The following is a 14,045-nucleotide window of genomic DNA, read 5'->3' as shown; positions in this document are numbered from 1 at the left end:
ACAGAGTTTCCGAAATCAGATACTGGATTGTAAGGCGTACCCAGGAGCAGATATAGACTCAGATCACAATATAGTAGTGCTGAAGAGTAGGCTGAAGTTCAAGACATTAGTCAGGAAGAATGGATACGCAAAGAAGTGGGATACGGAAGTACTAAGGAATGACGAGATACGTTTCAAGTTCTCTAACGCTATAGATACAGCAATAAGGAATAGCGCAGTAGGCAGTACAGTTGAAGAGGAATGGACATCTCTAAAAAGGGACATCACAGAAGTTGGGAAGGAAAACAGGTACAAAGAAGGTAGCTGCGAAGAAACCATGGGTAACAGAAGAAATACTTCAGTTGATTGATGAAAGGAGGAAGTACAAACATGTTTCGGGAAAATCGGGAATACAGATATACAAGTCGCTGAGGAATGAAATAAATAGGAAGTGTAGGGAAGCTAAGAGGAAATGGCTGCAGGAAAAATGTGAAGACATCGAAAAAGATATGATTGTCGGAAGGACAGACTCAGCATACAGGAAAGTCAAAACAACCTTTGGTGACATTAAAAGCAACGGTGGTAACACTAAGAGTGCAACAGGAATTCCACTGTTAAATGCAGACGAGAGAGCAGATAGGTGGAAAGAATACATTGAAAGCCTTTATGAGGGTGAAGATTTGTCTGATGTGATAGAAGAAGAAACAGGAGTCGATTTAGAAGAGATAGGGGATCCAGTATTAGAATCGGAATTTAAAAGAGCTTTGGAGGACTTACGGTCAAATAAGGCAGAAGGGATACATAACATTCCATCAGAATTTCTAAAATCATTGGGGGAAGTGGCAACAAAACGACTATTCAAGTTGGTGTGTAGAATATATGAGTCTGGCGACATACCATCTGACTTTCGGAAAAGCATCATCCACACAATTCCGAAGACGGCAAGAGCTGACAAGTGCGAGAATTATCGCACAATCAGCTTAACAGCTCATGCATCGAAGCTGCCTACAAGAATAATATACAGAAGAATGGAAAAGAAAGTTGAGAATGCCCTAGGTGACGATTAGTTTGGCTTTAGGAAAAGTAAAGTGACGAGAGAGGCAATTCTGACGTTACGGCTAATAATGGAAGCAAGGCTAAAGAAAAATCAAGCCCATTTCTTAGAATTTGTCGACCTGGAAAAAGCGTTCGACAATATAAAATGGTGCAAGCTGTTCGAGATTCTGAAAAAGGTAGGGGTAAGGGAGAGACGGGTCATATACAATATGTACAACAACCAAGAGGGAATAATAAGAGTGGACAATCAAGAACGAAGTGCTCGTATTAAGAAGGATGTAAGACAAGGCTGTAGCCTTTCGCCCCTACTCTTCAATCTGTACATCGAGGAAACAATGATGGAAATAAAAGAAAGGTTCAGGAGTGGAATTAAAATACAATGTGAAAGGATATCAATGATACGACTCGCTGATGACATTGCTATCCTGAGTGAAAGTGAAGAAGAATTAAATGATCTGCTGAACGGAATGAACAGTCTAACGAGTACACAGTATGGTTTGAGAGTAAATCGGAGAAAGACGAAGGTAATGAGAAGTAGTATAAATGAGAACAACGAGAAACTTAACATCAGGATTGATGGTCCCGAAGTCAATGAAGTTAAGGAATTCTGCTACCTAGGCAGTAAAATAACCAATGACGGACGGAGCAAGGAGGACATCAAAAGCAGACTCGCTATGGCAAAAAAGGCATTTCTGGCCAAGAGAAGTCTACTAATATCAAATAACGGCCTTAATTTGAGGAAAAAATTTCTGAGGATGTACGTCTGGAGTACAGCATTGTATGGTAGTGAAACATGGACTGTGGGAAAACCGGAACAGAAGAGAATCGAAGCATTTGAGATGTGGTGCTATAGAAGAATGTTGAAAATTAGGTGGACTGATAAGGTAAGAAATGAGGAGGTTCTACGCAGAATCGGAGAGGAAAGGAATATGTGGAAAACACTGATAAGGATGATAGGACATCTGCTAAGACATGAGGGAATGACTTCCATGGTACTAGAGGGAGCTGTAGAGGGCAAAAACTGTAGAGGAAGACAGAGATTGGAATACATCAAGCAAATAATTGAGGACGTAGGTTGCAAGTGCTACTCTGAGATGAAGAGGTTAGCACAGGAAAGGAATTCGTGGCGGGCCGCATCAAACCAGTCAGTAGACTGATGACAAAAAAAAAAAAAAAATAGGTGAAATCTGAGGAATTATATGAAATGAAGAGTCCCAGTCCATGGACAGGGAAACGCAGATCGCTAAAAGGACTATGGAGTTGTGGAAAAAGGGTATATTCATAATCGGTAATTTGGTTAAACAGTATTAGAAGGTGACTCCACGGAATGACAGTCCTACTGTCGATAGTATGAGTGTACGGCCAGTAAAAGGACTATCACGTGAGAAACAATATTTTGATTTTTATATACCTAGGGAGAACCCAGCAGGAAATAGTGTTTCATTGTGTGATATATATGGATGTAAATAAAGCGCTTGTCCTGTCGTTATAATGACCGTGAAGAATTTTTACGTCAAAGTTTCGTTAGACATGCAAAGTATGGAAAAAATGTACTAGTCGTTATATGAAACCACTGTCTAACTTTCTGAACGATTGGTAAGATAATTGGGGATAATATGCGTCGTCTGTATTGCCACCAATGCAGAGACGTGGGACTGATGCTTGTTGCTATCCAGAAAGTGTTAAATAACAGTTCACATCGGCCGACATGTTTGTGTCTGGTTAGAGTTCATTCGTAAGGAAACGAATGGCATTATTAGAGGGACAGTAAGATTTCAGCCTTCACAGTCACTGAGGAAGCGTGACACTGTTGACATGGTAATTAGAAATACAGAGAAGAAGCCGTAGGAGCTGAAGAGTTTCTCTGTGGATCGAAAAGCCTTGGTGCGAACCTACTACCTATCCAATAAACTGAGGAATAAATGGAAGAAGTTGTTTGTTCAGAGGTCATTTAAAGTGCGACACATTCCCCATTCAAATGTTATGGAAACAAACACTACGAACCAGGAAAAATGCGACGTCTCGGATATCATACGATTTCGGGCGTAATTGAAATGACTGTCTTGTCGCTAATAACTGGACATATTAAAGAAACCTGTGACCACGAGATATAGACGCAGTTTTCCGAGAACTGTGGGCTGTGATCTTAACACATTCCTTTAAGAACATTAATTTTATTTTGTCCTGTGTGGGGAATGTTGCTACATTTGCCTTGATTCTGAGATCTATTCATTTTATTCTGTAGGGCTGATTGTTACTTTAAGAATTTCCATTCTAGATGTTGCTTATATTCGGTATTTGAATTTTTATCGTTATTGAGTGTCATGATACAAATACACAGCGTGTTCGGGCATTCCCGTTGCAAACTTTCTCAAATATAATATAATTAATGGAAATTTAACTTTGTAAAGTGTACACATAGGTTGTTTGGAAATTCCCTTTACAAATTTCTAGTACTTGTAGCGGGGAGTGACTGTAAAATATTCTGAACAGGCACCCATATCCGGAAACGTACCGTTTCCGTTCTACGACGGGTTCAGTTCAGATTTGTGACGCGTCTACGTGTGGTGAGGAAAAGAAAGGTCTCAGAGTTGATTGAGCTGGTATGCAATAGGGTAGTAGACTGGTTCTTGTGGGATCGTATCTAAAGTTTAATTTACGAGACTCCTGTACAGAGAGGGGGAGGTCTGGCGTCACGAGTTCTCGCCGCTGCCCTTGTAACTGAAGAGACACCAGAACATGCTTCGTAGGTACAGGAATAACGTCTGTACCAACGTTGGTGGTCGCCAAATAGAGTCGCTGTTGTAATGCATGAGTCCTAGTGAAGGTGGTTTGCCATTGCCTTCCTCCGACCGTAATGGGGATGAATTATGATGATGATTAAGACGACACAACACCCAATCATCTCGAGGCAGTAAAAAATCCTTGACCCCGCCGGGAATCGAACTCGGCAACCCGTGCGGGGGAAGTGAGAACGCTACCCCAAGACCACGAGCTGCGGACTTTGGAATAATGTAAAACGATAATGTTTAAGTGTTAATATAAACAAATGTGCTTAAGTGATTAATGGACGATTCGATATCTTTTGTACAGAATTCTTACCTAATAACTGTACTGCTTCAAGCCTAATTCAATTTCTCAAGCAGTAATGGGCGAGCTAAACATCTGAACTGAAATCATCGTTGAATGAAAACAGTGCGTTACCGAACATAGGTTCCCAATTAAAATATGTACTCACTCCCCCTTAAAACTACTAGAAATTTGTAAAGGTAATTTCCGAACACCCTGTATAAATACTCTACAAAGCTAAATTTTCATTTGTTAATTTCTTTTTGCTTATTATATTACATACACAAAAGGCACAGAACTAAACTAAAATGTAGAGCCAAACAAAGGATAGTTGATTTCTCGTCCCAAAAAATATTCAAATGTGTGAATTCCTAAGGGACCAAACTGCTGATGTCATCGGTCCCTAGATACTTACACACCGCTTAAATTAACTTATGCTAATAACAACACACACACACACACACACACACACACACACACACACACACGTGCGCCCGAGGGAGGACTCGAACCTCTGGCGGGAGGGGCCGCACAATCCGTCACATGACGCCTCAAACCCCGCAGCCACTACGCGCGGCAATTCTTCGTCATGAGCTAGCTACATCACAGTATGATTCACTTCGAAGTGGAAAAGAAGGTATATAATTACAGAACTGAGTGAAATTAGTTTACCAATGCAGACCAAAACTGAAAGCAGGAGAAGGGAGACCCGATAGAAGTACTCAAGGTACCCTCCGCCACACAACGTTAGGTGGCTTGCGGAGTATGGATATACATGTAGATGTCTCAAACGGTATGTGAAAGGCGATTTCATTGTCAATTTTTGTTCGCTACATCGTATACTACGTCTTATACAGAAGTGCGGAGAGTCATATTCAATGCAGCGTTCTTGAGCGTACAAACCTCATTACTGGTATAACGAGAAACCATTTATAAAACTTCCGACATATTAAACAAAACCGAGAAGGCAGTGCGCAAGTGGAAAAATGGCTCTGAGCACTATGGGACTCAACTTCTAAGATCATTAGTCCCCTAGAACTTAGAACTAGTTAAACCTAACTAACCTATGGACATTACACACATCTATGCCCGAGGCAGGATTCGAACCTGCGACCTGCGACCGTAGCGGCCTCGCCGTTCCAGACTGCAGCGCCTAGAACCGCACGGCCACTTCGGCCGGCGCGCAAGTGGATTTGACGACTATACGATGAGAAAGCGTATATGGAGGCAGGTCACAAGGAGCGTCGAGATAACTCTGTGGCATATCGCGGAAGGAACGCGTGTTTACAGACGTAAATGTTTACTCTAACTGGTGTGTGTGTGTGTGTGTGTGTGTGTGTGTGTGTGTGTGTGAGCTTGAAGCTAAGAGTTGTGCTACACCGTCTGAATCATGCAACGAAATCATATTTTAAAATGATGCACGTAAGCTCTCCACACAACACAACGCATGAAAACACACACACACACACACACACACACACACACACACACACACACACACGCCATGTACACTTTCACAATCATCTTTAGTTAACACACGAAAATCCTGACAGCTCTCTCTCCCGACTAATTTTTATTTCAAATCGTGTTTGAGGAATGCTTTAAGCTAGAGTAAAAGTAATACGAAAGGAACTTGAAAATATCTTTACAGAATCAATTTGGAGGAAGCCGAGTTCGACAACTAGAACAAGACTCATTACCCTATTTAGGAGGAAATGAAGCTGAAAATACTGAATTACAGCTACATCTACATCTACATTTATACTCCGCAAGCCACCCAAATGTGTGTGGCGGACGGCACTTTACGTGCCACGGTCATTACCTCCCTTTTCTGTTCCAGTCGCGTATGGTTCGCGGGAAGAACGACGTGTGAAAGCCTCCGTACGCGCTCGAATCTCTAATTTTACATTCGTGATCTCCTCAGGAGGTATAAGTAGGGGGAAGCAATATATTCGATACCTCATCCAGAAACGCACCCTCTCGAAACCTGGCGAGCAAGCTACACCGCGATGCAAAGCGCCCCTCTTGTAGAGTCTGCCACTTGAGTTTGCTAAACATCTCCGTAACGCTATCACGGTTACCAAATAACCCTGTGACGAAACGCGCCGCTCTTCTTTGGATCTTCTCTATCTCCTCCGTCAACCCGACCTGGTACGGATCCCACACTGATGAGCAATACTCAAGTATAGGTCGAACGAGTGTTTTGTAAGCCACCTCCTTTGTTGATGGACTACATTTTCTAAGGACTCTCCCTATGAATCTCAACCAGGCACCCGCCTTACCAACAATTTTATATGATCATTCCACTTCAAATCGTTCCGCACGCATACTCCCAGATATTTTACAGAAGTAACTGCTACCAGTGTTTGTTCCGCTATCATATAATCATACAATAAAGGATCCTTCTTTCTATGTATTCGCAATACATTAAATTTGTCTATGTTAAGGGTAAGTTGCCACTCCCTGCACCCAGTGCCTATCCGCTGCAGATCTTCCTGCATTTCGCTACAATTTTCTAATGCTGCAACTTCTCTGTATACTACAGCATCATCCGCGAAAAGCCGCATGGAACTTCCGACACTATCTACTAGGTCATTTATATGTATTGTGAAAAGCAATGGCCCCATAACACTCCCCTGTGGCACGCCAGAGGTTGCTTTAACGTCTGTAGACGTCTCCCCATTAATAACAACATGCTGTGTTCTGTTTGCTAAAAATTCTTCAATCCAGCCACACAGCTGGTCTGATATTCCGTAGGCTCTTAATTTGTTTATCAGGCTACAGTGCGGAACTGTATCGAACGCCTTCCGGTAGTCAAGGAAAATAGCATCTACCTGGGAGCCTGTATCTAATATTTTCTGGGTCTCATGAACAAATAAAGCGAGTTGGGTCTCACACGATCGCTGTTTCCGGAATCCATGTTGATTCCTACAGAGTAGATTCTGGGTTTCCAAAAACGACATGATACGCGAGCAAAAAACATGTTCTAAAATTCTACAACAGATCGACGTCAGAGATGTAGGTCTATAGTTTTGCGCATCTGCTTGACGACCCTTCTTGAAGTCTGGGACTACCTGTGCTCTTTTCCAATCATTTGGAACCTTCCGTTCCTCTAGAGACTTGCGGTACACGGCTGTTAGAAGAGGGGCAAGTTCTTTCGCGTACTCTGTGTAGAATCGAATTGGTATCCCGTCAGGTCCAGTGGACTTTCCTCTGTTGAGTGATTCCAGTTGCTTTTCTACTCCTTGGACACTTATTTCGATGTCAGCCATTTTTTCGTTTGTGCGAGGATTTAGAGAAGAAACTGCAATGCTGTCTTCCTCTGTGAAACAGCTTTGGAAAAAGGTGTTTAGTATTTCAGCTTTACGCGTGTCATCCTCTGTTTCAATGCCATCATCATCAACCCGGAGTTTCTGGATATGCTGTTTCGAGCCACTTACTGATTTAACGTAAGACCAGAACTTCCTAGGATTTTCTGTCAAGTCGGTGCATAGAATTTTACTTTCGAATTCACTGAACGCTTCACGCATAGCCCTCCTTACGCTAACTTTGACATCGTTTAGCTTCTGTTTGTCTGAGAGGTTTTGGCTGCGTTTAAACTTAGAGTGAAGCTCTCTTTGCTTTCGCAGTTGTTTCCTAACTTTGTTGTTGAACCACGGTGGGTTTCTCTCGTCCCTCACAGTTTTACTCGGCACGTACCTGTCTAAAACGCATTTTACGATTGCCTTGAACTTTTTCCATAAACACTCAACACTGTCAGTGTCGGAACAGAAATTTTCGTTTTGATCTGTTAGGTAGTCTGAAATTTGCCTTCTATTACTCTTGCTAAACAGATAAACCTTCCTCCCTTTTTCTGTATTCCTATTAACTTCTATATTCAGGGATGCTGCAACGGCCTTGTGATCACTGATTCCCTGTTCTGCACTTACAGAGTCGAAAAGTTCTGCTCTGTTTGTTATGAGTGGGTCCAAGACATTATCTCCACGAGTCGGTTCTCTGTGTAATTGCTCGAGGTAATTTTCGGATAGTGCACTCAGTATAATGTCACTCGATGCTCTGTCCCTACCACACGTCCTAAACATTTGAGTGTCCCAGTCTATATCTGGTAAATTGAAATCTCCACCTAAGACTATAACATGCTGAAAAAACTTTATGTGAAATGTATTCCAAATTTTCTCTCAGTTGTCCTGCCACTAATGCTGCTGAGTCGGGAGCTATATCCGCCCCTCTCCACAACGTGTAAAAAATTTTTGTATTTATTACAACTGCAAACATTAAGTATAGGATTTTAATCAAACGTGACCGACAGACTGGTCTTAGGAACGAATGCAGCACAGTGTCCATACACAAGTCGTAAAGTAATCTATAGTACAGGCAATGGCTATGAATGAACGCTCTTCCTGGGAACGTGGATTTCAAAAACTTGCCGTCTCAGTTTCAACACAATCAGTACCGACAGCATAGGAAAAATAAGGGTTTTATTCAAAATACTTCTCTACACATCGTCGATTCGGCTCCTGCTACGTTTTATACAGATACCGAAAAATTCGTAATTAAGGGGAGGCCGTACAAGGGAATTCCATAGCAACAAAGTTACTCTGAGAAGCACTGGATATATATTCGGCTCGCCTCCAATTGGGAAGAAGAATAAGGAATATCTGTGACTCGAACATACCAAAACCACCTTCCTTTTGTTCACGGAACTGTAAAGTTAGCATACCGTGCAGAAAGGACTAATCACCCAAAACAACTGAACAACTGTTCTATTATCCATAACTTCCTCTTAGTCATAACGACGTTTTGGACGTCTTGCCTATCCGCATATTTCCAGCCGTTGCACTAGATAAACTGGTAAGTATATTCACCGGTTATTCTCTCACTGCTATGTTCATTTTATCCGACAATTTATATAAGAAAATACATAGGTAACTTATTCTAAATTAAAGCTAACCTCCTCTGAGAAAATTTCTTAGGAACCCCACCAGGTACTTCTTATATTCCATAAACTGTATAAAACTTTACATATACAAGCGATTAATACACTTAAACAGATAGTCTAACAACTCAGATATATATATATATATATATATTCTCCATAACGCATAAAATAAAACCGGGTAATTCTCCGTTGCTAAGATAGATATGTCTTCAAATTATTCTTGAGGTATATTTAAGTATGTGTCATCGGATTCATTATTGCCCTCATTCTCAGCTAAGAGGAGTTACGTGTTGAAGTGCATTTGCGAGTATCTGTAGAATTTACTGCTACCAATATACTTGTGCTCCTTATGCCGCAATCTGATAACAAAGCTCATATATCTGTCTCCATTTTCATTTAATTTTATCAAGATTACAGAATACCAGTGAGTTAATTAGCTTTGCTAGCTTTAAAGATAAAAAAATAATCCAGCGGTGTTCTATCCCTATAAACATTGTCAAGTACACCACTTACTACAGAAACCCACTCACTACATACTTACAATTCTCTGCCGAGGTAGTACCCCCTCATTCGTTGCTGCTGTTGTTGAAGGTGGTAGCATCTTCTGGGGCCACGGCTAATTACAGGAACGGACAATCGTAATTAATACAGCCTCTTCCGCCCGTCCACTGTCCTTCCTCCTGCTACTAGTCATCTGGCCGACGTGCATACATGGTGCCGCCGAAATGGTACTCTCTCCACTGCGAGAGCTTTAACACCACACATACGCACACCACAAGCGCTGGAACCCGTCTCTCTCTCTCTCTCTCTCTCTCTCTCTCTCTCTCTCTCTCTCTCCGCGTAACAACCCCCTACCCAAAGATTTTACAACGCTCAAGCACTGCTATTATCGTTGCTAGTCGATGCAAATAACAATTCCTTTGGCTTTTTCCCAGAGCTTAGAAGTTTCACAGTAAAACACAGATAAATACAATAAATCGTCAACAGACTTCTACCTAAATGTACACAAACAGTGAAGCAATTTCCTTACTTATTAAAAGAAATCATTTAAAATACAAATATTTGCATACAATTATATATATATATATATATATATATATATATATATATATATATATATATATATATATATATATCGGTAGCAGGTGCCATGCATCCTGCATTTTCGGTGTTACACGTTCTCGAAGACGACGAGTCCATGATAGATGGAAAACACCAGTCACTACAAAATTCGCGTGCTGCTTCTATACCGCGCGTGTATTTTTGCTGTATTATTCCATTTCGTGTTACATTTTACTGCAGAAAACCTTTAAAAAGCTCATAATACATGCATGCCTATGACATTTAGCTCCGTCAGTCTTCTATGAGTCTGCCCGTGACAAGTGTCATGACCATTGGTTTGCCCTGTGAGGTTCTGTGGTCCGCAGCAAATTTCCGAGATGGGACGGCGTTCTAACGGAATAACTTTCCCGATGAGCAGTGGTCTCAATGCGCAGAACATCCATATGCCCATCCCCCGCCCTTTCAGATTCGCTGAGTCCACTTTCGCTCTCATGACATGCACAAAAGAAACAAAATATCCCCCGTAATCTGCGGCTCAAAACAAACACTTTCTTAGTAAAATAACAGGAGTGCCTGTTCAAGGTCACGACTATCCTTCGTCGTTTAGAGAGACAAAGGGAATAATACATCAGTTTCCCCCAAAGTGATTTGTCACCCCTCGACCATCATGCATGAAAATGATGTATAGCTCTAGATAGCTCTCCAATCTGCTTTAGCAGGAACTGTTCTCTGGAAAGAAAAATCGGCCCTTCATCCTTTCGTGCATTAGGACACACCAAATGTTAAGTTTCAGGTTATTACGGATGTGATCAAGTATGTTGTGTGGATTTTCGGCCTTAAATCCTAGTGTTATGGCGATTCACATGTCCTGAAATATGAAACGTTGTGCCATCTGAAACCAGACAATATCAGGTAGTCATAGTCGGCATCTATGGAAGAATGGAACACGCGAGTGAATAGCAAAGAAGGCGTTTGTTTGGCTGCAATACTTGGACCATTTACACTTTGTACTCGAAAATGGTGTAACCGCGTATGAAGGACTTTATGATCACATAATTTGCTGGCTGCTGGTAAATCTTTCGTGATGTGAGCTTGTGGTCCAAGAAACTCTTCTGTTCCTGAGGTACGTCCAGAAGAGTTTCTTGGTCCACAACTTCGCATCCCGAAAGATTTACCAGCAGCTATGTCATCCGATGGTGAAAGCATTCTACATAATGTTCTGTCTTGCAGTTAGCGGGATGCTCTGCTAATTGACTTCTGGTGACTGTGCTGAAATGCAGTTTGCACTCTGTCAACACGTTCTTGAGACACAGAGGGAGGACGTCCACTTTGGAGAAGTCCTTTGACAATATCTGTATCTTCAAGGTTTTTGGACCACCTCATTATGCTTGTTTTTACCGATGGTGCCCTCCCGTACTGCCATCAATAATTCCACCGTACAGGTGCACAGATTTGGACGCTGCATACCAGATGAAACTTTACCCCTTCTCCTGGTTTCTGACCATTTTGAAGCACTCCAAATCATATCTGCAACAAAGAACGAAGGAAAAAAGTCTTCAGAGCTGCTAAACGATTCTCTGTCTAATAGTTTCTAAATAAGAGTTTTTGAAACGATAATGAGATTTCATGGACACCCTCTGTAAAAGGATGTTGTACATGTAATAACTCCTCTCAAATTCATGTCATACTACTCCCTCGTTTATCACGGTGAGTACACCAGGTGCAGCATTTGGCAACTTCTCTGGTGCACTGAAGCATTATCTAATTGTGCTGATCAGCGTTACATGTTTCGAATTTTCGCGTATTTGGACACTCTAATTTTGAATCAATTCAAATTAAAAACTGAAAAATATTACCCGTGCGCTGAAATCTAAACCACAAAACTTAAGTCTGAAATAACATTACTCTTCAATATGCCGAAGCAAGTACCACCACATAGACCGAAGTGATAAAGTATTAGAAAGTATTTTCTGAAAGTATTTAAGACCATACTCTAAAATATGGAGGCGAATCGTGGATGACAAACAGTGTAGACTAGACGAGAGTAGAATCTTTTAAATCTAGTGTGACGTAAGTTATCAAAATATTGTGTGGGTAAATGGGATAATTAATAGTTACTGCATGGAACTTCCGCTTTCGTTACTGAGATGTCAACGTGAATCACTGTCATGTGGGGGCCCGGGTTCAATTCCTGGCCGGGTTGGAGAGTTTATTCGTACGGGGACTGGTTGTTGCTTTGTCTGCATCATGATTTTATCCAGATCGACGCTGCAGGCTGCCGAAGAGGCATCAAAAAATGACTTGGATCTGGCAGCTGAACCAATCCAGATGAAGTCTCCCGGCCAATGATGCCATAAGATCATTTTATTTCATTTCACTGAATAGAATCAGGGAGAACGAAAAGAAATTGATTAAAACAAAAGATCTGGGGGTACGATATATCCTCTGATGTCAGGGAATTGTTAATTTAATAATGATGAAAGTGTGGGATATAAAGACTGTTCTACTTACGCAGAGATGCAGCGACTTACAAGAGACAGACTAGCTTGCAGATGTGCTGCAAACTATTATTCGGACTGAGGAATACGGCAGCAGTTTACAGACATAAAATGCCAGCGGCGTGTCAATGCCACTGCGGAAGACGTTTAAATACTATTCTGTGTATCTGTACGAATAAAATATGGGGAGCACTAAAATCTATGACTTGTAACTATTTTAATAATAACTATCGTGAAACTCATTCGTAGTCGTAATATTATAATTCGGGCGGGGGGCAAAAGGAAACAAGAGAATCCTTGATTGTTCCAGCGGAAACTTTATATTGGATGATCAGAAGCAGAGCTTCAGACGCTTTATTACTTAGAGAACAAAAGCCTAGCAAGTTGGAGAGTCTCTTATAACTGAAAGAAAGTGCCCAACTACTTTAATTAAATCTCGTTTGATGTCTGTTTTCTGAGCCTCAGATCTCAGTGTACCACCTCTACAAACTGCAATATGGACCTAATAAGGCATTAGGATGGAGATGGGGAAAGTGAAACGTAAATTTATAACTGTTCACATTGCCGTTCCCCTTAATTCACCAAGCTAAATAGTGCTATACTTGAGTCGAAAGGCTTCTGTTTTGAGAAGACATCTGCTACTGAATAATGGACTAAAGTTTTCCGTGTATTATGGCCTTCAGCTGCGTGCATCTCTGTTCCTTCTCCATGTTTTCCGGTATCATCTACACAATTGACATTATTTAGTCTTCTTCCTCTTCATTTTTCTCATAAAATCCAGCAAAGAAATTCACACGGCTCTCGCCCATTTATCAGGCTACATTCATTTCAGGCCTAGTTTCAAATTATTTCTATTTATTGTTCTGGGGGCAGTTCTATACTGGCAGCATCCTGAAGTTTATTCTAATATTTTACATCACTTCGTATCCCTTTTTCGTTTTCGCAGTTAAAGGTTCTCCAAACTTCCTCTTGGATTGCTAAAATAGCTTTTTGTAATGTGTAATACCTTTGTCTGACGTTTTTCAGTATTGAGCTTTACGCTATTCTGATGAAGTCTACTGTAACTTGTAGTATTATTGTGTATAATATCCTGTATATTATCGTAGCTTGAGTAAACACTTTATTTTGTCAGACTGTTACTATAGACTTGAAACTAGGACCAAATCTTTCTCAAGATTGTGGTAATTCATAGCCGTTTGTCCGTTGTATTATTTTGTTCTTGTTGCATAAACTATCTACTGTCCTATATTAAGTTCTGAAGCCGACCAGGTCCTCTCATTCAAACGTATATTTTTCTTTGTTGTTTATATTTTCAGGTGTTTTATACATTAAGGTCTATAGAATTTTTTGTTTCACCTGACTCACGCCGAAAAATTGCATCGTTGTTCCAGTTTTCGGAAACTCCCTTCATCCCCAGACCATCCTTGCAAGTTGCTATTTTA

The sequence above is a fragment of the Schistocerca piceifrons genome, chromosome 2 (assembly GCF_021461385.2).
Source record: "Schistocerca piceifrons isolate TAMUIC-IGC-003096 chromosome 2, iqSchPice1.1, whole genome shotgun sequence".
Taxonomy (NCBI): Eukaryota; Metazoa; Arthropoda; class Insecta; order Orthoptera; family Acrididae; genus Schistocerca; species Schistocerca piceifrons.
Note: the sequence above shows the minus strand (reverse complement) of the source record.